Source organism: Stenella coeruleoalba (genome assembly GCF_951394435.1).
Source record: "Stenella coeruleoalba genome assembly, contig: scaffold_291, whole genome shotgun sequence".
Classification (NCBI taxonomy): domain Eukaryota; kingdom Metazoa; phylum Chordata; class Mammalia; order Artiodactyla; family Delphinidae; genus Stenella; species Stenella coeruleoalba.
Window position 1 is genome coordinate 250,406 of NW_027646356.1, and position 25,673 is coordinate 276,078.

At 43.9% G+C, this 25,673-nt stretch overlaps 1 long non-coding RNA gene across 3 annotated transcripts in view; it reads right to left on the reverse strand.

Annotated features, from left to right (window-relative positions):
• Positions 1 to 19,697, reverse strand: part of LOC307181155 — a 123,846-nt gene extending 104,149 nt beyond the window's left edge. For all 3 annotated transcript variants that reach the window (XR_013826045.1, XR_013826046.1, XR_013826047.1), the window contains exon 1: positions 19,616 to 19,697. This is a non-coding gene — a long non-coding RNA (uncharacterized lncRNA). The remainder of the gene's footprint in view (positions 1 to 19,615) is intronic.
• Between the last annotated feature and the right edge of the window lie 5,976 nt (positions 19,698 to 25,673).

Sequence of the window (25,673 nt, forward strand, 5' to 3'; positions counted from 1 at the left end):
CGAGTTGAAGAAAGGAGCTCAGGGGCACTGTAATTCACAAACCTGCAGAGTTATAAATGACAGCTATCGTCCAAAAATAGACTGAAGGAAGGCTGCCAAGAGGACTTGAAAGCGGGGCAGAATTGCAGGAAACCGATTTCAGGAGGTAGACTGGAATTGCATTGAAAGCATGGGAAAAGAGGCAGAACGTCCACAATGATGCACTTGGCCAAAAAGGGCGTATGCGTTTTTTCCTGAATATATTCAGGAAAAAACGCATACGCCCTTTTTGGCCAACCAAGCAAGCTTGCAAAGGAAATCTGCACTACAATGAAGTCTCACTTCCCCCCGGTCAAAAGGGCCATCTGAAAAAAGTGTAAAATCCAGAAAGGCAGGACAGGCCATGGAGAACTGGGAGCCTTGTTATGCTGATGGGCGGGATGTAAATTGCCAACAACCACTCGGGAGAAGTGTATGGTGTTTCCTGAAACATCTAAAAAACAAAGCAACAGAACCTAGGGCACTTCCACTTATGGTCCTATAGCTTAGGGAAATTAAAATCAAAAAGACACAGCCACCCCAAAGTTTGGAACGGCTCTGTTTACAAGAACCTCGTTTACAGTACAAGTTCAACATCGCAGAAAGTGAAAAATGGATAAAGAAGTTGTGGTATTTACTTACAAAGCAATATCACTCAGCAATGAAATCTGTGTCATCAGGCCCTTAGCAGCACAATGAGTGGATTCAGGTATGATGATTCTAACTGAAGTAAGTCACACAGAAAAAGAAACATCATAAGATATCAGTAATACACGGAATGTAAACTTGGCTACACAGGAACTGAATTACAGAACAGAACAGGGTCTCAAATTTAGAAAACCAACTTATGCTTGCTTAAGGGTAAAGGTGAGTTGGGGTGCTGCATAAAACCAGAGATTGAAATGAGCACAGATAAAGTTCCTTAAGTCAAATATGGAATAGACAAGAGCTACTCCTTGCTCAACGAAATGGACTCAACACCGCATATTAAACGCCTAAGAATGTACCTGACTAGTAAGTATCTTAAAACCTATGGATTGCTATGTCTCCGAAAGAGAATCAAGCATGTGTACAGGGGCATAAACGAAGCAGTGATAGGATTGGAGAGGTTCGGTGAGCAAATGAAGACCCTTTGAAGTCATATTGCATGGTACCCATTCCACAGGTCTTAACTCTCCAGGTTTAAGGTATTCTTCCTTCAGCTAAAACATGCATGTGGAACCCAAGTATAATCAACCATGTGAACGGGAGACGTGTTCAAATATGTGTCAGTTTTCCTCCCCTGGTACTCGGGTGCAACATTCCAGACGCTTTACTAACACTCTCTCCACTTGGAGAGTCAGTCCCTTTAACCTCCTGTTTGGCCCAGTTTGCAATTTCTGCGGAAGATGAACAGGAATAGCGAGAACCAATGAGAGGCTAGCTGGAGGTGTCTGGACGGGCAAATTTAACTCTCATTTCCCACCAGGAAGAGGAATTAACCAAAGGCTCAGCATGCCGGGCCGGAACCAGATTAGGGCCTGAAGCCATCCTGCGGTGTTGCGACCAGGTCACAAGAAAGCGAGTTGAAGAAAGGAGCTCAGGGGCACTGTAATTCACAAACCTGCAGAGTTATAAATGACAGCTATCGTCCAAAAATAGACTGAAGGAAGGCTGCCAAGAGGACTTGAAAGCGGGGCAGAATTGCAGGAAACCGATTTCAGGAGGTAGACTGGAATTGCATTGAAAGCATAGGAAAAGAGGCAGAACGTCCACAATGATGCACTTGGCCAAAAAGGGCGTATGCGTTTTTTCCTGAATATATTCAGGAAAAAACGCATACGCCCTTTTTGGCCAACCAAGCAAGCTTGCAAAGGAAATCTGCACTACAATGAAGTCTCACTTCCCCCCGGTCAAAAGGGCCATCTGAAAAAAGTGTAAAATCCAGAAAGGCAGGACAGGCCATGGAGAACTGGGACCCTTGTTATGCTGATGGGCGGGATGTAAATTGCCAACAGACACTCGGGAGAAGTGTATGGTGTTTCCTGAAACATCTAAAAAACAAAGCAACAGAGCCTAGGGCACTGCCACTTATGGTCCTATAGCTTAGGGAAATTAAAATCAAAAAGACACAGCCACCCCAAAGTTTGGGACGCCTCTGTTTACAAGAACCTCGTTTACAGTACAAGTTCAACATCGCAGAAAGTGAAAAATGGATAAAGAAGTTGTGGTATTTACTTACAAAGCAATATCACTCAGCAATGAAATCTATATCATCAGGCCCTTAGCATCACAATGAGTGGATTCAGGTATGATGATTCTAACTGAAATAAGTCACACAGAAAAAGAAACATCATAAGATATCAGTAATACACGGAATGTAAACTTGGCTACACAGGAACTGAATTACAGAACAGAACAGGGTCTCAAATTTAGAAAACCAACTTATGCTTGCTTAAGGGTAAAGGTGAGTTGGGGTGCTGCATAAAACCAGAGATTGAAATGAGCACAGATAAAGTTCCTTAAGTCAAATATGGAATAGACAAGAGCTACTCCTTGCTCAACGAAATGGACTCAACACCGCATATTAAACGCCTAAGAATGTACCTGACTAGTAAGTATCGTAAAACCTATGGATTGCTATGTCTCCGAAAGAGAATCAAGCATGTGTACAGGGGCATAAACGCAGCAGTGATAGGATTGGAGAGTTTCGGTGAGCAAATGAAGACCCTTTGAAGTCATATTGCATGGTACCCATTACACGGGTCTCAACTCTCCAGGTTTAAGGTATTCTTCCTTCAGCTAAAACATGCATGTGGAACCCAAGTATGATCAACCATGTGAACGGGAGACGTGTTCAAATATGTCTCAGTTTTCCTCCCCTGGTACTCGGGTGCAACATTCCAGACGCTTTACTAACACTCTCCCCACTTGGAGAGTCAGCGCCTTTAACCTCCTGTTTGGCCCAGTTTGCAATTTCTGCGGAAGATGAACAGGAATAGCGAGAACCAATGAGAGGCTAGCTGGAGGTGTCTGGACGGGCAAATTTAACTCTCATTTCCCACCAGGAAGAGGAAATAACCAAAGGCTCAGCGTGCCGTACCGGAACCAGATTAGGGCTTGAAGCCATCCTGCGGTGTTGCGGCCAGCTCAAAAGAAAGCGAGTTGAAGAAAGGAGCTCAGGGGCACTGTAATTCACAAACCTGCAGAGTTATAAATGACAGCTATCGTCCAAAAATAGACTGAAGGAAGGCTGCCAAGAGGACTTGAAAGCGGGGCAGAATTGCAGGAAACCGATTTCAGGAGGTAGACTGGAATTGCATTGAAAGCATGGGAAAAGAGGCAGAACGTCCACAATGATGCACTTGGCCAAAAAGGGCGTATGCGTTTTTTCCTGAATATATTCAGGAAAAAACGCATACGCCCTTTTTGGCCAACCAAGCAAGCTTGCAAAGGAAATCTGCACTACAATGAAGTCTCACTTCCCCCCGGTCAAAAGGGCCATCTGAAAAAAGTGTAAAATCCAGAAAGGCAGGACAGGCCATGGAGAACTGGGAGCCTTGTTATGCTGATGGGCGGGATGTAAATTGCCAACAACCACTCGGGAGAAGTGTATGGTGTTTCCTGAAACATCTAAAAAACAAAGCAACAGAACCTAGGGCACTTCCACTTATGGTCCTATAGCTTAGGGAAATTAAAATCAAAAAGACACAGCCACCCCAAAGTTTGGAACGGCTCTGTTTACAAGAACCTCGTTTACAGTACAAGTTCAACATCGCAGAAAGTGAAAAATGGATAAAGAAGTTGTGGTATTTACTTACAAAGCAATATCACTCAGCAATGAAATCTGTGTCATCAGGCCCTTAGCAGCACAATGAGTGGATTCAGGTATGATGATTCTAACTGAAGTAAGTCACACAGAAAAAGAAACATCATAAGATATCAGTAATACACGGAATGTAAACTTGGCTACACAGGAACTGAATTACAGAACAGAACAGGGTCTCAAATTTAGAAAACCAACTTATGCTTGCTTAAGGGTAAAGGTGAGTTGGGGTGCTGCATAAAACCAGAGATTGAAATGAGCACAGATAAAGTTCCTTAAGTCAAATATGGAATAGACAAGAGCTACTCCTTGCTCAACGAAATGGACTCAACACCGCATATTAAACGCCTAAGAATGTACCTGACTAGTAAGTATCTTAAAACCTATGGATTGCTATGTCTCCGAAAGAGAATCAAGCATGTGTACAGGGGCATAAACGAAGCAGTGATAGGATTGGAGAGGTTCGGTGAGCAAATGAAGACCCTTTGAAGTCATATTGCATGGTACCCATTCCACGGGTCTTAACTCTCCAGGTTTAAGGTATTCTTCCTTCAGCTAAAACATGCATGTGGAACCCAAGTATAATCAACCATGTGAACGGGAGACGTGTTCAAATATGTGTCAGTTTTCCTCCCCTGGTACTCGGGTGCAACATTCCAGACGCTTTACTAACACTCTCTCCACTTGGAGAGTCAGTCCCTTTAACCTCCTGTTTGGCCCAGTTTGCAATTTCTGCGGAAGATGAACAGGAATAGCGAGAACCAATGAGAGGCTAGCTGGAGGTGTCTGGACGGGCAAATTTAACTCTCATTTCCCACCAGGAAGAGGAATTAACCAAAGGCTCAGCATGCCGGGCCGGAACCAGATTAGGGCCTGAAGCCATCCTGCGGTGTTGCGACCAGGTCACAAGAAAGCGAGTTGAAGAAAGGAGCTCAGGGGCACTGTAATTCACAAACCTGCAGAGTTATAAATGACAGCTATCGTCCAAAAATAGACTGAAGGAAGGCTGCCAAGAGGACTTGAAAGCGGGGCAGAATTGCAGGAAACCGATTTCAGGAGGTAGACTGGAATTGCATTGAAAGCATGGGAAAAGAGGCAGAACGTCCACAATGATGCACTTGGCCAAAAAGGGCGTATGCGTTTTTTCCTGAATATATTCAGGAAAAAACGCATACGCCCTTTTTGGCCAACCAAGCAAGCTTGCAAAGGAAATCTGCACTACAATGAAGTCTCACTTCCCCCCGGTCAAAAGGGCCATCTGAAAAAAGTGTAAAATCCAGAAAGGCAGGACAGGCCATGGAGAACTGGGAGCCTTGTTATGCTGATGGGCGGGATGTAAATTGCCAACAACCACTCGGGAGAAGTGTATGGTGTTTCCTGAAACATCTAAAAAACAAAGCAACAGAACCTAGGGCACTTCCACTTATGGTCCTATAGCTTAGGGAAATTAAAATCAAAAAGACACAGCCACCCCAAAGTTTGGAACGGCTCTGTTTACAAGAACCTCGTTTACAGTACAAGTTCAACATCGCAGAAAGTGAAAAATGGATAAAGAAGTTGTGGTATTTACTTACAAAGCAATATCACTCAGCAATGAAATCTGTGTCATCAGGCCCTTAGCAGCACAATGAGTGGATTCAGGTATGATGATTCTAACTGAAGTAAGTCACACAGAAAAAGAAACATCATAAGATATCAGTAATACACGGAATGTAAACTTGGCTACACAGGAACTGAATTACAGAACAGAACAGGGTCTCAAATTTAGAAAACCAACTTATGCTTGCTTAAGGGTAAAGGTGAGTTGGGGTGCTGCATAAAACCAGAGATTGAAATGAGCACAGATAAAGTTCCTTAAGTCAAATATGGAATAGACAAGAGCTACTCCTTGCTCAACGAAATGGACTCAACACCGCATATTAAACGCCTAAGAATGTACCTGACTAGTAAGTATCTTAAAACCTATGGATTGCTATGTCTCCGAAAGAGAATCAAGCATGTGTACAGGGGCATAAACGAAGCAGTGATAGGATTGGAGAGGTTCGGTGAGCAAATGAAGACCCTTTGAAGTCATATTGCATGGTACCCATTCCACGGGTCTTAACTCTCCAGGTTTAAGGTATTCTTCCTTCAGCTAAAACATGCATGTGGAACCCAAGTATAATCAACCATGTGAACGGGAGACGTGTTCAAATATGTGTCAGTTTTCCTCCCCTGGTACTCGGGTGCAACATTCCAGACGCTTTACTAACACTCTCTCCACTTGGAGAGTCAGTCCCTTTAACCTCCTGTTTGGCCCAGTTTGCAATTTCTGCGGAAGATGAACAGGAATAGCGAGAACCAATGAGAGGCTAGCTGGAGGTGTCTGGACGGGCAAATTTAACTCTCATTTCCCACCAGGAAGAGGAATTAACCAAAGGCTCAGCATGCCGGGCCGGAACCAGATTAGGGCCTGAAGCCATCCTGCGGTGTTGCGACCAGGTCACAAGAAAGCGAGTTGAAGAAAGGAGCTCAGGGGCACTGTAATTCACAAACCTGCAGAGTTATAAATGACAGCTATCGTCCAAAAATAGACTGAAGGAAGGCTGCCAAGAGGACTTGAAAGCGGGGCAGAATTGCAGGAAACCGATTTCAGGAGGTAGACTGGAATTGCATTGAAAGCATGGGAAAAGAGGCAGAACGTCCACAATGATGCACTTGGCCAAAAAGGGCGTATGCGTTTTTTCCTGAATATATTCAGGAAAAAACGCATACGCCCTTTTTGGCCAACCAAGCAAGCTTGCAAAGGAAATCTGCACTACAATGAAGTCTCACTTCCCCCCGGTCAAAAGGGCCATCTGAAAAAAGTGTAAAATCCAGAAAGGCAGGACAGGCCATGGAGAACTGGGAGCCTTGTTATGCTGATGGGCGGGATGTAAATTGCCAACAACCACTCGGGAGAAGTGTATGGTGTTTCCTGAAACATCTAAAAAACAAAGCAACAGAACCTAGGGCACTTCCACTTATGGTCCTATAGCTTAGGGAAATTAAAATCAAAAAGACACAGCCACCCCAAAGTTTGGAACGGCTCTGTTTACAAGAACCTCGTTTACAGTACAAGTTCAACATCGCAGAAAGTGAAAAATGGATAAAGAAGTTGTGGTATTTACTTACAAAGCAATATCACTCAGCAATGAAATCTGTGTCATCAGGCCCTTAGCAGCACAATGAGTGGATTCAGGTATGATGATTCTAACTGAAGTAAGTCACACAGAAAAAGAAACATCATAAGATATCAGTAATACACGGAATGTAAACTTGGCTACACAGGAACTGAATTACAGAACAGAACAGGGTCTCAAATTTAGAAAACCAACTTATGCTTGCTTAAGGGTAAAGGTGAGTTGGGGTGCTGCATAAAACCAGAGATTGAAATGAGCACAGATAAAGTTCCTTAAGTCAAATATGGAATAGAGAAGAGCTACTTCTTGCTCAACGAAATGGACTCAACACCGCATATTAAACGCCTAAGAATGTACCTGACTAGTAAGTATCTTAAAACCTATGGATTGCTATGTCTCCGAAAGAGAATCAAGCATGTGTACAGGGGCATAAACGCAACAGTGATAGGATTGGAGAGGTTCGGTGAGCAAATGAAGACCCTTTGAAGTCATATTGCATGGTACCCATTACACGGGTCTTAACTCTCCAGGTTTAAGGTATTCTTCCTTCAGCTAAAACATGCATGTGGAACCCAAGTATGATCAACCATGTGAACGGGAGACGTGTTCAAATATGTCTCAGTTTTCCTCCCCTGGTACTCGGGTGCAACATTCCAGACGCTTTACTAACACTCTCCCCACTTGGAGAGTCAGCGACTTTAACCTCCTGTTTGGCCCAGTTTGCAATTTCTGCGGAAGATGAACAGGAATAGCGAGAACCAATGAGAGACTAGCTGGAGGTGTCTGGACGGGCAAATTTAACTCTCATTTCCCACCATGAAGAGGAAATAACCAAAGGCGCAGCGTGCCGTGCCGGAACCAGATTAGGGCCTGAAGCCATCTGGCGGTGTTGCGGCCAGCTCAAAAGAAAGCGAGTTGAAGAAAGGAGCTCAGGGGCACTGTAATTCACAAACCTGCAGAGTTATAAATGACAGCTATCTTCCAAAAATAGACTGAAGTAAGGCTGCCAAGAGGACTTGAAAGCGGGGCAGAATTGCAGGAAACCGATTTCAGGAGGTAGACTGGAATTGCATTGAAAGCATAGGAAAAGAGGCAGAATGTCCACAATGGTGCACTTGGCCAAAAAGGGCGTATGCGTTTTTTCCTGAATATATTCAGGAAAAAACGCATACGCCCTTTTTGGCCAACCAAGCAAGCTTGCAAAGGAAATCTGCACTACAATGAAGTCTCACTTCCCCCCGGTCAAAAGGGCCATCTGAAAAAAGTGTAAAATCCAGAAAGGCAGGACAGGCCATGGAGAACTCGGAGCCTTGTTATGCTGATGGGCAGGATGTAAATTGCCAACAGACACTCGGGAGAAGTGTATGGTGTTTCCTGAAACATCTAAAAAACAAAGCAACAGAGCCAAGGGCACTTCCACTTATGGTCCTATAGCTTAGGGAAATTAAAATCAAAAAGACACAGCCACCCCAAAGTTTGGGACGCCTCTGTTTACAAGAACCTCATTTACAGTACAAGTTCAACATCGCAGAAAGTGAAAAATGGATAAAGAAGTTGTGGTATTTACTTACAAAGCAATATCACTCAGCAATGAAATCTATGTCATCAGGCCCTTAGCATCCCAATGAGTGGATTCAGGTATGATGATTCTAACTGAAGTAAGTCACACAGAAAAAGAAACATCATAAGATATCAGTAATACACGGAATGTAAACTTGGCTACACAGGAACTGAATTACAGAACAGAACAGGGTCTCAAATTTAGAAAACCAACTTATGCTTGCTTAAGGGTAAAGGTGAGTTGGGGTGCTGCATAAAACCAGAGATTGAAATGAGCACAGATAAAGTTCCTTAAGCCAAATATGGAATAGACAAGAGCTACTCCTTGCTCAACGAAATGGACTCAACACCGCATATTAAACGCCTAAGAATGTACCTGACTAGTAAGTATCTTAAAACCTATGGATTGCTATGTCTCCGAAAGAGAATCAAGCATGTGTACAGGGGCATAAACGCAGCAGTGATAGGATTGGAGAGGTTCGGTGAGCAAATGAAGACCCTTTGAAGTCATATTGCATGGTACCCATTACACGGGTCTTAACTCTCCAGGTTTAAGGTATTCTTCCTTCAGCTAAAACATGCATGTGGAACCCAAGTATAATCAACCATGTGAACGGGAGACGTGTTCAAATATGTCTCAGTTTTCCTCCCCTGGTACTCGGGTGCAACATTCCAGACGCTTTACTAACACTCTCTCCACTTGGAGAGTCAGTCCCTTTAACCTCCTGTTTGGCCCAGTTTGCAATTTCTGCGGAAGATGAACAGGAATAGCGAGAACCAATGAGAGGCTAGCTGGAGGTGTCTGGACGGGCAAATTTAACTCTCATTTCCCACCAGGAAGAGGAATTAACCAAAGGCTCAGCATGCCGGGCCGGAACCAGATTAGGGCCTGAAGCCATCCTGCGGTGTTGCGACCAGGTCACAAGAAAGCGAGTTGAAGAAAGGAGCTCAGGGGCACTGTAATTCACAAACCTGCAGAGTTATAAATGACAGCTATCGTCCAAAAATAGACTGAAGGAAGGCTGCCAAGAGGACTTGAAAGCGGGGCAGAATTGCAGGAAACCGATTTCAGGAGGTAGACTGGAATTGCATTGAAAGCATAGGAAAAGAGGCAGAACGTCCACAATGATGCACTTGGCCAAAAAGGGCGTATGCGTTTTTTCCTGAATATATTCAGGAAAAAACGCATACGCCCTTTTTGGCCAACCAAGCAAGCTTGCAAAGGAAATCTGCACTACAATGAAGTCTCACTTCCCCCCGGTCAAAAGGGCCATCTGAAAAAGGTGTAAAATCCAGAAAGGCAGGACAGGCCATGGAGAACTGGGAGCCTTGTTATGCTGATGGGCGGGATGTAAATTGCCAACAGACACTCGGGAGAAGTGTATGGTGTTTCCTGAAACATCTAAAAAACAAAGCAACAGAACCTAGGGCACTTCCACTTATGGTCCTATAGCTTAGGGAAATTAAAATCAAAAAGACACAGCCACCCCAAAGTTTGGAACGGCTCTGTTTACAAGAACCTCGTTTACAGTACAAGTTCAACATCGCAGAAAGTGAAAAATGGATAAAGAAGTTGTGGTATTTACTTACAAAGCAATATCACTCAGCAATGAAATCTGTGTCATCAGGCCCTTAGCAGCACAATGAGTGGATTCAGGTATGATGATTCTAACTGAAGTAAGTCACACAGAAAAAGAAACATCATAAGATATCAGTAATACACGGAATGTAAACTTGGCTACACAGGAACTGAATTACAGAACAGAACAGGGTCTCAAATTTAGAAAACCAACTTATGCTTGCTTAAGGGTAAAGGTGAGTTGGGGTGCTGCATAAAACCAGAGATTGAAATGAGCACAGATAAAGTTCCTTAAGTCAAATATGGAATAGACAAGAGCTACTCCTTGCTCAACGAAATGGACTCAACACCGCATATTAAACGCCTAAGAATGTACCTGACTAGTAATTATCGTAAAACCTATGGATTGCTATGTCTCCGAAAGAGAATCAAGCATGTGTACAGGGGCATAAACGCAACAGTGATAGGATTGGAGAGGTTCGGTGAGCAAATGAAGACCCTTTGAAGTCATATTGCATGGTACCCATTACACGGGTCTCAACTCTCCAGGTTTAAGGTATTCTTCCTTCAGCTAAAACATGCATGTGGAACCCAAGTATGATCAACCATGTGAACGGGAGACGTGTTCAAATATGTCTCAGTTTTCCTCCCCTGGTACTCGGGTGCAACATTCCAGACGCTTTACTAACACTCTCCCCACTTGGAGAGTCAGCGCCTTTAACCTCCTGTTTGGCCCAGTTTGCAATTTCTGCGGAAGATGAACAGGAATAGCGAGAACCAATGAGAGGCTAGCTGGAGGTGTCTGGACGGGCAAATTTAACTCTCATTTCCCACCAGGAAGAGGAAATAACCAAAGGCTCAGCGTGCCGTACCGGAACCAGATTAGGGCCTGAAGCCATCCTGCGGTGTTGCGGCCAGGTCACAAGAAAGCGAGTTGAAGAAAGGAGCTCAGGGGCACTGTAATTCACAAACCTGCAGAGTTATAAATGACAGCTATCGTCCAAAAATAGACTGAAGTAAGGCTGCCAAGAGGACTTGAAAGCGGGGCAGAATTGCAGGAAACCGATTTCAGGAGGTAGACTGGAATTGCATTGAAAGCATAGGAAAAGAGACAGAACGTCCACAATGATGCACTTGGCCAAAAAGGGCGTATGCGTTTTTTCCTGAATATATTCAGGAAAAAACGCATACGCCCTTTTTGGCCAACCAAGCAAGCTTGCAAAGGAAATCTGCACTACAATGAAGTCTCACTTCCCCCCCGGTCAAAAGGGCCATCTGAAAAAAGTGTAAAATCCAGAAAGGCAGGACAGGCCATGGAGAACTGGGAGCCTTGTGATGCTGATGGGCGGGATGTAAATTGCCAACAGACACTCGGGAGAAGTGTATGGTGTTTCCTGAAACATCTAAAAAACAAAGCAACAGAACCTAGGGCACTTCCACTTATGGTCCTATAGCTTAGGGAAATTAAAATCAAAAACACACAGCCACCCCAAAGTTTGGAACGGCTCTGTTTACAAGAACCTCGTTTACAGTACAAGTTCAACATCGCAGAAAGTGAAAAATGGATAAAGAAGTTGTGGTATTTACTTACAAAGCAATATCACTCAGCAATGAAATCTGTGTCATCAGGCACTTAGAAGCACAATGAGTGGATTCAGGTATGATGATTCTAACTGAAGTAAGTCACACAGAAAAAGAAACATCATAAGATATCAGTAATACACGGAATGTAAACTTGGCTACACAGGAACTGAATTACAGAACAGAACAGGGTCTCAAATTTAGAAAACCAACTTATGCTTGCTTAAGGGTAAAGGTGAGTTGGGGTGTTGCATAAAACCAGAGATTGAAATGAGCACAGATAAAGTTCCTTAAGCCAAATATGGAATAGACAAGAGCTACTCCTTGCTCAACGAAATGGACTCAACACCGCATATTAAACGCCTAAGAATGTACCTGACTTGTAAGTATCTTAAAACCTATGGATTGCTATGTCTCCGAAAGAGAATCAAGCATGTGTACAGGGGCATAAACGCATTAGTGATAGGATTGGAGAGGTTCGGTGAGCAAATGAAGACCCTTTGAAGTCATATTGCATGGTACCCATTCCACGGGTTTCAACTACCCAGGTTTAAGGTATTCTTCCTTCAGCTAAAACATGCATGTGGAACCTAGAGTATGATCAACCATGTGATCGGGAGACGTGTTCAAATATGTCTCAGTTTTCCTCCCCTGGTACTCGGGTGCAACATTCCAGACGCTTTACTAACACTCTCCCCACTTGGAGAGTCAGCGCCTTTAACCTCCTGTTTGGCCCAGTTTGCAATTTCTGCGGAAGATGAACAGGAATAGCGAGAACCAATGAGAGGCTAGCTGGAGGTGTCTGGACGGGCAAATTTAACTCTCATTTCCCACCAGGAAGAGGAAATAACCAAAGGCTCAGCGTGCCGTACCGGAACCAGATTAGGGCCTGAAGCCATCCTGCGGTGTTGCGGCCAGCTCAAAAGAAAGCGAGTTGAAGAAAGGAGCTCAGGGGCACTGTAATTCACAAACCTGCAGAGTTATAAATGACAGCTATCGTCCAAAAATAGACTGAAGTAAGGCTGCCAAGAGGACTTGAAAGCGGGGCAGAATTGCAGGAAACTGATTTCAGGAGGTAGACTGGAATTGCATTGAAAGCATAGGAAAAGAGGCAGAACGTCCACAATGATGCACTTGGCCAAAAAGGGCGTATGCGTTTTTTCCTGAATATATTCAGGAAAAAACGCATACGCCCTTTTTGGCCAACCAAGCAAGCTTGCAAAGGAAATCTGCACTACAATGAAGTCTCACTTCCCCCCCGGTCAAAAGGGCCATCTGAAAAAAGTGTAAAATCCAGAAAGGCAGGACAGGCCATGGAGAACTGGGAGCCTTGTTATGCTGATGGGCGGGATGTAAATTGCCAACAGACACTCGGGAGAAGTGTATGGTGTTTCCTGAAACATCTAAAAAACAAAGCAACAGAACCTAGGGCACTTCCACTTATGGTCCTATAGCTTAGGGAAATTAAAATCAAAAAGACACAGCCACCCCAAAGTTTGGAACGGCTCTGTTTACAAGAACCTCGTTTACAGTACAAGTTCAACATCGCAGAAAGTGAAAAATGGATAAAGAAGTTGTGGTATTTACTTACAAAGCAATATCACTCAGCAATGAAATCTGTGTCATCAGGCACTTAGAAGCACAATGAGTGGATTCAGGTATGATGATTCTAACTGAAGTAAGTCACACAGAAAAAGAAATATCATAAGATATCAGTAATACACGGAATGTAAACTTGGCTACACAGGAACTGAATTACAGAACAGAACAGGGTCTCAAATTTAGAAAACCAACTTATGCTTGCTTAAGGGTAAAGGTGAGTTGGGGTGCTGCATAAAACCAGAGATTGAAATGAGCACAGATAAAGTTCCTTAAGTCAAATATGGAATAGACAAGAGCTACTCCTTGCTCAACGAAATGGACTCAACACCGCATATTAAACGCCTAAGAATGTACCTGACTAGTAATTATCGTAAAACCTATGGATTGCTATGTCTCCGAAAGAGAATCAAGCATGTGTACAGGGGCATAAACGCAACAGTGATAGGATTGGAGAGGTTCGGTGAGCAAATGAAGACCCTTTGAAGTCATATTGCATGGTACCCATTACACGGGTCTCAACTCTCCAGGTTTAAGGTATTCTTCCTTCAGCTAAAACATGCATGTGGAACCCAAGTATGATGAACCATGTGAACGGGAGACGTGTTCAAATATGTCTCAGTTTTCCTCCCCTGGTACTCGGGTGCAACATTCCAGACGCTTTACTAACACTCTCCCCACTTGGAGAGTCAGCGCCTTTAACCTCCTGTTTGGCCCAGTTTGCAATTTCTGCGGAAGATGAACAGGAATAGCGAGAACCAATGAGAGGCTAGCTGGAGGTGTCTGGACGGGCAAATTTAACTCTCATTTCCCACCAGGAAGAGGAAATAACCAAAGGCTCAGCGTGCCGTACCGGAACCAGATTAGGGCCTGAAGCCATCCTGCGGTGTTGCGGCCAGGTCACAAGAAAGCGAGTTGAAGAAAGGAGCTCAGGGGCACTGTAATTCACAAACCTGCAGAGTTATAAATGACAGCTATCGTCCAAAAATAGACTGAAGTAAGGCTGCCAAGAGGACTTGAAAGCGGGGCAGAATTGCAGGAAACCGATTTCAGGAGGTAGACTGGAATTGCATTGAAAGCATAGGAAAAGAGGCAGAACGTCCACAATGATGCACTTGGCCAAAAAGGGCGTATGCGTTTTTTCCTGAATATATTCAGGAAAAAACGCATACGCCCTTTTTGGCCAACCAAGCAAGCTTGCAAAGGAAATCTGCACTACAATGAAGTCTCACTTCCCCCCCGGTCAAAAGGGCCATCTGAAAAAAGTGTAAAATCCAGAAAGGCAGGACAGGCCATGGAGAACTGGGAGCCTTGTGATGCTGATGGGCGGGATGTAAATTGCCAACAGACACTCGGGAGAAGTGTATGGTGTTTCCTGAAACATCTAAAAAACAAAGCAACAGAACCTAGGGCACTTCCACTTATGGTCCTATAGCTTAGGGAAATTAAAATCAAAAAGACACAGCCACCCCAAAGTTTGGAACGGCTCTGTTTACAAGAACCTCGTTTACAGTACAAGTTCAACATCGCAGAAAGTGAAAAATGGATAAAGAAGTTGTGGTATTTACTTACAAAGCAATATCACTCAGCAATGAAATCTGTGTCATCAGGCACTTAGAAGCACAATGAGTGGATTCAGGTATGATGATTCTAACTGAAGTAAGTCACACAGAAAAAGAAACATCATAAGATATCAGTAATACACGGAATGTAAACTTGGCTACACAGGAACTGAATTACAGAACAGAACAGGGTCTCAAATTTAGAAAACCAACTTATGCTTGCTTAAGGGGAAAGGTGAGTTGGGGTGTTGCATAAAACCAGAGATTGAAATGAGCACAGATAAAGTTCCTTAAGCCAAATATGGAATAGACAAGAGCTACTCCTTGCTCAACGAAATGGACTCAACACCGCATATTAAACGCCTAAGAATGTACCTGACTTGTAAGTATCTTAAAACCTATGGATTGCTATGTCTCCGAAAGAGAATCAAGCATGTGTACAGGGGCATAAACGCATTAGTGATAGGATTGGAGAGGTTCGGTGAGCAAATGAAGACCCTTTGAAGTCATATTGCATGGTACCCATTCCACGGGTTTCAACTACCCAGGTTTAAGGTATTCTTCCTTCAGCTAAAACATGCATGTGGAACCTAGAGTATGATCAACCATGTGATCGGGAGACGTGTTCAAATATGTCTCAGTTTTCCTCCCCTGGTACTCGGGTGCAACATTCCAGACGCTTTACTAACACTCTCCCCACTTGGAGAGTCAGCGCCTTTAACCTCCTGTTTGGCCCAGTTTGCAATTTCTGCGGAAGATGAACAGGAATAGCGAGAACCAATGAGAGGCTAGCTGGAGGTGTCTGGACGGGCAAATTTAACTCTCATTTCCCACCAGGAAGAGGAAATAAGCAAAGGCTCAGCGTGCCGTACCGGAACCAGATTAGGGCCTGAAGCCATCCTGCGGTGTTGCGGCCAGCTCAAAAGAAAGCGAGTTGAAGAAAGGAGCTCAGGGGCACTGTAATTCACAAACCTGCAGAGTTATAAATGACAGCTATCGTCCAAAAATAGACTGAAGTAAGGCTGCCAAGAGGACTTGAAAGCGGGGCAGAATTGCAGGAAACTGATTTCAGGAGGTAGACTGGAATTGCATTGAAAGCATAGGAAAAGAGGCAGAACGTCCACAATGATGCACTTGGCCAAAAAGGGCGTATGCGTTTTTTCCTGAATATATTCAGGAAAAAACGCATACGCCCTTTTTGGCCAACCAAGCAAGCTTGCAAAGGAAATCTGCACTACAATGAAGTCTCACTTCCCCCCCGGTCAAAAGGGCCATCTGAAAAAAGTGTAAAATCCAGAAAGGCAGGACAGGCCATGGAGAACTGGGAGCCTTGTTATGCTGATGGGCGGGATGTAAATTGCCAACAGACACTCGGGAGAAGTGTATGGTGTTTCCTGAAACATCTAAAAAACAAAGCAACAGAACCTAGGGCAATTCCACTTATGGTCCTATAGCTTAGGGAAATTAAAATCAAAAAGACACAGCCACCCCAAAGTTTGGAACGGCTCTGTTTACAAGAACCTCGTTTACAGTACAAGTTCAACATCGCAGAAAGTGAAAAATGGATAAAGAAGTTGTGGTATTTACTTACAAAGCAATATCACTCAGCAATGAAATCTGTGTCATCAGGCACTTAGAAGCACAATGAGTGGATTCAGGTATGATGATTCTAACTGAAGTAAGTCACACAGAAAAAGAAACATCATAAGATATCAGTAATACACGGAATGTAAACTTGGCTACACAGGAACTGAATTACAGAACAGAACAGGGTCTCAAATTTAGAAAACCAACTTATGCTTGCTTAAGGGTAAAGGTGAGTTGGGGTGCTGCATAAAACCAGAGATTGAAATGAGCACAGATAAAGTTCCTTAAGCCAAATATGGAATAGACAAGAGCTACTCCTTGCTCAACGAAATGGACTCAACACCGCATATTAAACGCCTAAGAATGTACCTGACTTGTAAGTATCTTAAAACCTATGGATTGCTATGTCTCCGAAAGAGAATCAAGCATGTGTACAGGGGCATAAACGCATTAGTGATAGGATTGGAGAGGTTCGGTGAGCAAATGAGGACCCTTTGAAGTCATATTGCATGGTACCCATTCCACGGGTTTCAACTACCCAGGTTTAAGGTATTCTTCCTTCAGCTAAAACATGCATGTGGAACCTAGAGTATGATCAACCATGTGATCGGGAGACGTGTTCAAATATGTCTCAGTTTTCCTCCCCTGGTACTCGGGTGCAACATTCCAGACGCTTTACTAACACTCTCCCCACTTGGAGAGTCAGCGCCTTTAACCTCCTGTTTGGCCCAGTTTGCAATTTCTGCGGAAGATGAACAGGAATAGCGAGAACCAATGAGAGACTAGCTGGAGGTGTCTGGACGGGCAAATTTAACTCTCATTTCCCACCAGGAAGAGGAAATAACCAAAGGCTCAGCGTGCCGTGCCGGAACCAGATTAGGGCCTGAAGCCATCCTGCGGTGTTGCGGGCAGGTCACAAGAAAGCGAGTTGAAGAAAGGAGCTCAGGGGCACTGTAATTCACAAACCTGCAGAGTTATAAATGACAGCTATCGTCCAAAAATAGACTGAAGGAAGGCTGCCAAGAGGACTTGAAAGCGGGGCAGAATTGCAGGAAACCGATTTCAGGAGGTAGACTGGAATTGCATTGAAAGCATAGGAAAAGAGGCAGAACGTCCACAATGATGCACTTGGCCAAGAAGGGCGTATGCGTTTTATCCTGAATATATTCAGGAAAAAACGCATACGCCCTTTTTGGCCAACCAAGCAAGCTTGCAAAGGAAATCTGCACTACAATGAAGTCTCACTTCCCCCCGGTCAAAAGGGCCATCTGAAAAAAGTGTAAAATCCAGAAAGGCAGGACAGGCCATGGAGAACTGGGAGCCTTGTTATGCTGATGGGCGGGATGTAAATTGCCAACAGACACTCGGGAGAAGTGTATGGTGTTTCCTGAAACATCTAAAAAACAAAGCAACAGAGCCTAGGGCACTGCCACTTATGGTCCTATAGCTTAGGGAAATTAAAATCAAAAAGACACAGCCACCCCAAAGTTTGGAACGGCTCTGTTTACAAGAACCTCGTTTACAGTACAAGTTCAACATCGCAGAAAGTGAAAAATGGATAAAGAAGTTGTGGTATTTACTTACAAAGCAATATCACTCAGCAATGAAATCTGTGTCATCAGGCCCTTAGCAGCACAATGAGTGGATTCAGGTATGATGATTCTAACTGAAGTAAGTCACACAGAAAAAGAAACATCATAAGATATCACTAATACACGGAATGTAAACTTGGCTACACAGGAACTGAATTACAGAACAGAACAGGGTCTCAAATTTAGAAAACCAACTTATGCTTGCTTAAGGGTAAAGGTGAGTTGGGGTGCTGCATAAAACCAGAGATTGAAATGAGCACAGATAAAGTTCCTTAAGTCAAATATGGAATAGACAAGAGCTACTCCTTGCTCAACGAAATGGACTCAACACCGCATATTAAACGCCTAAGAATGTACCTGACTAGTAAGTATCTTAAAACCTATGGATTGCTATGTCTCCGAAAGAGAATCAAGCATGTGTACAGGGGCATAAACGCAGCAGTGATAGGATTGGAGAGGTTCGGTGAGCAAATGAAGACCCTTTGAAGTCATATTGCATGGTACCCATTACACGGGTCTTAACTCTCCAGGTTTAAGGTATTCTTCCTTCAGCTAAAACATGCATGTGGAACCCAAGTATGATCAACCATGTGAACGGGAGACGTGTTCAAATATGTCTCAGTTTTCCTCCCCTGGTACTCGGGTGCAAAATTCCAGACGCTTTACTAACACTCTCCCCACTTGGAGAGTCAGCGCCTTTAACCTCCTGTTTGGCCCAGTTTGCAATTTCTGCGGAAGATGAACAGGAATAGCGAGAACCAATGAGAGACTAGCTGGAGGTGTCTGGACGGGCAAATTTAACTCTCATTTCCCACCAGGAAGAGGAAATAACCAAAGGCTCAGCGTGCCGTGCCGGAACCAGATTAGGGCCTGAAGCCATCCTGCGGTGTTGCGGCCAGGTCACAAGAAAGCGAGTTGAAGAAAGGAGCTCAGGGGCACTGTAATTCACAAACCTGCAGAGTTATAAATGACAGCTATCGTCCAAAAATAGACTGAAGTAAGGCTGCCAAGAGGACTTGAAAGCGGGGCAGAATTGCAGGAAACCGATTTCAGGAGGTAGACTGGAATTGCATTGAAAGCATAGGAAAAGAGGCAGAACGTCCACAATGATGCACTTGGCCAAGAAGGGCGTATGCGTTTTTTCCTGAATATATTCAGGAAAAAACGCATACGCCCTTTTTGGCCAACCAAGCAAGCTTGCAAAGGAAATCTGCACTACAATGAAGTCTCACTTCCCCCCGGTCAAAAGGGCCATCTGAAAAAAGTGTAAAATCCAGAAAGGCAGGACAGGCCATGGAGAACTGGGAGCCTTGTTATGCTGATGGGCGGGATGTAAATTGCCAACAGACACTCGGGAGAAGTGTATGGTGTTTCCTGAAACATCTAAAAAACAAAGCAACAGAGCCTAGGGCACTGCCACTTATGGTCCTATAGCTTAGGGAAATTAAAATCAAAAAGACACAGCCACCCCAAAGTTTGGAACGGCTCTGTTTACAAGAACCTCGTTTACAGTACAAGTTCAACATCGCAGAAAGTGAAAAATGGATAAAGAAGTTGTGGTATTTACTTACAAAGCAATATCACTCAGCAATGAAATCTATGTCATCAGGCCCTTAGCATCACAATGAGTGGATTCAGGTATGATGATTCTAACTGAAATAAGTCACACAGAAAAAGAAACATCATAAGATATCAGTAATACACGGAATGTAATCTTGGCTACACAGGAACTGAATTACAGAACAGAACAGGGTCTCAAATTTAGAAAACCAACTTATGCTTGCTTAAGGGTAAAGGTGAGTTGGGGTGCTGCATAAAACCAGAGATTGAAATGAGCACAGATAAAGTTCCTTAAGCCAAATATGGAATAGACAAGAGCTACTCCTTGCTCAACGAAATGGACTCAACACCGCATATTAAACGCCTAAGAATGTACCTGACTAGTAAGTATCTTAAAACCTATGGATTGCTATGTCTCCGAAAGAGAATCAAGCGTGTGTACAGGGGCATAAACGCAGCAGTGATAGGATTGGAGAGGTTCGGTGAGCAAATGAAGACCCTTTGAAGTCATATTGCATGGTACGCATTACACGGGTCTCAACTCTCCAGGTTTAAGGTATTCTTCCTTCAGCTAAAACATGCATGTGGAACCTAGAGTATGATCAACCATGTGATCGGGAGACGTGTTCAAATATGTCTCAGTTTTCCTCCCCTGGTACTCGGGTGCAACATTCCAGACGCTTTACTAACACTCTCCCGACTTGGAGAGTCAGTCCCTTTAACCTCCTGTTTGGCCCAGTTTGCAATTTCTGCGGAAGATGAACAGGAATAGCGAGAACCAATGAGAGACTAGCTGGAGGTGTCTGGACGGGCAAATTTAACTCTCATTTCCCACCAGGAAGAGGAATTAACCAAAGGCTCAGCATGCCGGGCCGGAACCAGATTAGGGCCTGAAGCCATCCTGCGGTGTTGCGGCCAGGTCACAAGAAAGCGAGTTGAAGAAAGGAGCTCAGGGGCACTGTAATTCACAAACCTGCAGAGTTATAAATGACAGCTATCGTCCAAAAATAGACTGAAGTAAGGCTGCCAAGAGGACTTGAAAGCGGGGCAGAATTGCAGGAAACCGATTTCAGGAGGTAGACTGGAATTGCATTGAAAGCATAGGAAAAGAGGCAGAACGTCCACAATGATGCACTTGGCCAAAAAGGGCGTATGCGTTTTTTCCTGAATATATTCAGGAAAAAACGCATACGCCCTTTTTGGCCAACCAAGCAAGCTTGCAAAGGAAATCTGCACTACAATGAAGTCTCACTTCCCCCCGGTCAAAAGGGCCATCTGAAAAAAGTGTAAAATCCAGAAAGACAAGACAGGCCATGGAGAACTGGGAGCCTTGTTATGCTGATGGGCGGGATGTAAATTGCCAACAACCACTCGGGAGAAGTGTATGGTGTTTCCTGAAACATGTAAAAAACAAAGCAACAGAACCTAGGGCACTTCCACTTATGGTCCTATAGCTTAGGGAAATTAAAATCAAAAAGACACAGCCACCCCAAAGTTTGGAACGGATCTGTTTACAAGAACCTCGTTTACAGTACAAGTTCAACATCGCAGAAAGTGAAAAATGGATAAAGAAGTTGTGGTATTTACTTACAAAGCAATATCACTCAGCAATGAAATCTGTGTCATCAGGCCCTTAGCAGCACAATGAGTGGATTCAAGTACGATGATTCTAACTTAAATAAGTCACACAGAAAAAGAAACATCATAAGATATCACTAATACACGGAATGTAAACTTGGCTACACAGGAACTGAATTCCAAAACAGAACAGGGTCTCAAATTTAGAAAACCAACTTATGCTTGCTTAAGGGGAAAGGTGAGTTGGGGTGCTGCATAAAACCAGAGATTGAAATGAGCACAGATAAAATTCCTTAAGCCAAATATGGAATAGACAAGAGCTACTCCTTGCTCAACGAAATGGACTCAACACCCCATATTAAACGCCTAAGAATGTACCTGACTAGTAAGTATCTTAAAACCTATGGATTGCTATGTCTCCAAAAGAGAATCAAGCGTGTGTACAGGGGCATAAACGCAGCAGTGATAGGATTGGAGCGGTTCGGTGAGCAAATGAAGACCCTTTGAAGTCATATTGCATGGTACCCATTACACGGGTCTCAACTCTCCAGGTTTAAGGTATTCTTCCTTCGGCTAAAACATGCATGTGGAACCCAAGTATGATCAACCATGTGAACGGGAGACGTGTTCAAATATGTCTCAGTTTTCCTCCCCTGGTACTCGGGTGCAACATTCCAGACGCTTTACTAACACTCTCCCCACTTGGAGAGTCAGCGCCTTTAACCTCCTGTTTGGCCCAGTTTGCAATTTCTGCGGAAGATGAACAGGAATAGCGAGAACCAATGAGAGGCTAGCTGGAGGTGTCTGGACGGGCAAATTTAACTCTCATTTCCCACCAGGAAGTGGAATTAACCAAAGGCTCAGCGTGCCGTGCCGGAACCAGATTAGGGCCTGAATCCATCCTGCGGTGTTGCAGCCAGGTCACAAGAAAGCGAGTTGAAGAAAGGAGCTCAGGGGCACTGTAATTCACAAACCTGCAGAGTTATAAATGACAGCTATCGTCCAAAAATAGACTGAAGTAAGGCTGCCAAGAGGACTTGAAAGCGGGGCAGAATTGCAGGAAACCGATTTCAGGAGGTAGACTGGAATTGCATTGAAAGCATAGGAAAAGAGGCAGAACGTCCACAATGATGCACTTGGCCAAAAAGGGCGTATGCGTTTTTTCCTGAATATATTCAGGAAAAAACGCATACGCCCTTTTTGGCCAACCAAGCAAGCTTGCAAAGGAAATCTGCACTACAATGAAGTCTCACTTCCCCCCGGTCAAAAGGGCCATCTGAAAAAAGTGTAAAATCCAGAAAGGCAGGACAGGCCATGGACAACTGGGAGCCTTGTTATGCTGATGGGCGGGATGTAAATTGCCAACAGACACTCGGGAGAAGTGTATGGTGTTTCCTGAAACATCGAAAAAGCAAAGCAACTGAACCTAGGGCACTTCCACTTATGGTCCTATAGCTTAGGGAAATTAAAATAAAAAAGACACAGCCACCCCAAACTTTCGAACGGCTCTGTTTACAAGAACCTCGTTTACAGTACAAGTTCAACATCGCAGAAAGTGAAAAATGGATAAAGAAGTTGTGGTATTTACTTAAAAAGCAATATCACTCAGCAATAAAATCTGTGTCATCAGGCCCGTAGCAGCACAATGAGTGGATTCAGGTATGATGATTCTAACTGAAATAAGTCACACAGAAAAGAAACATCATAAGATATCAGTAATACACGGAATGTAAACTTGGCTACACAGGAACTGAATTACAGAACAGAACAGGGTCTCAAATTTAGAAAACCAACTTATGCTTGCTTAAGGGTAAAGGTGAGTTGGGGTGCTGCATAAAACCAGAGATTGAAATGAGCACAGATAAAGTTCCTTAAGTCAAATATGGAATAGACAAGAGCTACTCCTTGCTCAACGAAATGGACTCAACACCACATATTAAACGCCTAAGAATGTACCTGACTAGTAAGTATCTTAAAACCTATGGATTGCTATGTCTCCAAAAGAGAATCAAGCATGTGTACAGGGGCATAAACACAGCAGTGATAGGATTGGAGAGGTTCGGTGAGCAAATGAAGACCCTTTGAAGTCATATTGCATGGTACGTATTACACGGGTCTCAACTCTCCAGGTTTAAGGTATTCTTCCTTCAGCTAAAACATGCATGTGGAACCTAGAGTATGATCAACCATGTGATCGGGAGACGTGTTCAAATATGTCTCAGTTTTCCTCCCCTGGTACTCGGGTGCAACATTCCAGACGCTTTACTAACACTCTCCCGACTTGGAGAGTCAGTCCCTTTAACCTCCTGTTTGGCCCAGTTTGCAATTTCTGCGGAAGATGAACAGGAATAGCGAGAACCAATGAGAGACTAGCTGGAGGTGTCTGGACGGGCAAATTTAACTCTCATTTCCCACCAGGAAGAGGAATTAACCAAAGGCTCAGCATGCCGGGCCGGAACCAGATTAGGGCCTGAAGCCATCCTGCGGTGTTGCGGCCAGGTCACAAGAAAGCGAGTTGAAGAAAGGAGCTCAGGGGCACTGTAATTCACAAACCTGCAGAGTTATAAATGACAGCTATCGTCCAAAAATAGACTGAAGTAAGGCTGCCAAGAGGACTTGAAAGCGGGGCAGAATTGCAGGAAACCGATTTCAGGAGGTAGACTGGAATTGCATTGAAAGCATAGGAAAAGAGGCAGAACGTCCACAATGATGCACTTGGTCAAAAAGGGCGTATGCGTTTTTTCCTGAATATATTCAGGAAAAAACGCATACGCCCTTTTTGGCCAACCAAGCAAGCTTGCAAAGGAAATCTGCACTACAATGAAGTCTCACTTCCCCCCGGTCAAAAGGGCCATCTGAAAAAAGTGTAAAATCCAGAAAGACAAGACAGGCCATGGAGAACTGGGAGCCTTGTTATGCTGATGGGCGGGATGTAAATTGCCAACAACCACTCGGGAGAAGTGTATGGTGTTTCCTGAAACATGTAAAAAACAAAGCAACAGAACCTAGGGCACTTCCACTTATGGTCCTATAGCTTAGGGAAATTAAAATCAAAAAGACACAGCCACCCCAAAGTTTGGAACGGATCTGTTTACAAGAACCTCGTTTACAGTACAAGTTCAACATCGCAGAAAGTGAAAAATGGATAAAGAAGTTGTGGTATTTACTTACAAAGCAATATCACTCAGCAATGAAATCTGTGTCATCAGGCCCTTAGCAGCACAATGAGTGGATTCAAGTACGATGATTCTAACTTAAATAAGTCACACAGAAAAAGAAACATCATAAGATATCACTAATACACGGAATGTAAACTTGGCTACACAGGAACTGAATTCCAAAACAGAACAGGGTCTCAAATTTAGAAAACCAACTTATGCTTGCTTAAGGGGAAAGGTGAGTTGGGGTGCTGCATAAAACCAGAGATTGAAATGAGCACAGATAAAATTCCTTAAGCCAAATATGGAATAGACAAGAGCTACTCCTTGCTCAACGAAATGGACTCAACACCCCATATTAAACGCCTAAGAATGTACCTGACTAGTAAGTATCTTAAAACCTATGGATTGCTATGTCTCCAAAAGAGAATCAAGCGTGTGTACAGGGGCATAAACGCAGCAGTGATAGGATTGGAGCGGTTCGGTGAGCAAATGAAGACCCTTTGAAGTCATATTGCATGGTACCCATTACACGGGTCTCAACTCTCCAGGTTTAAGGTATTCTTCCTTCGGCTAAAACATGCATGTGGAACCCAAGTATGATCAACCATGTGAACGGGAGACGTGTTCAAATATGTCTCAGTTTTCCTCCCCTGGTACTCGGGTGCAACATTCCAGACGCTTTACTAACACTCTCCCCACTTGGAGAGTCAGCGCCTTTAACCTCCTGTTTGGCCCAGTTTGCAATTTCTGCGGAAGATGAACAGGAATAGCGAGAACCAATGAGAGGCTAGCTGGAGGTGTCTGGACGGGCAAATTTAACTCTCATTTCCCACCAGGAAGAGGAATTAACCAAAGGCTCAGCGTGCCGTGCCGGAACCAGATTAGGGCCTGAATCCATCCTGCGGTGTTGCAGCCAGGTCACAAGAAAGCGAGTTGAAGAAAGGAGCTCAGGGGCACTGTAATTCACAAACCTGCAGAGTTATAAATGACAGCTATCGTCCAAAAATAGACTGAAGTAAGGCTGCCAAGAGGACTTGAAAGCGGGGCAGAATTGCAGGAAACCGATTTCAGGAGGTAGACTGGAATTGCATTGAAAGCATAGGAAAAGAGGCAGAACGTCCACAATGATGCACTTGGCCAAAAAGGGCGTATGCGTTTTTTCCTGAATATATTCAGGAAAAAACGCATACGCCCTTTTTGGCCAACCAAGCAAGCTTGCAAAGGAAATCTGCACTACAATGAAGTCTCACTTCCCCCCGGTCAAAAGGGCCATCTGAAAAAAGTGTAAAATCCAGAAAGGCAGGACAGGCCATGGACAACTGGGAGCCTT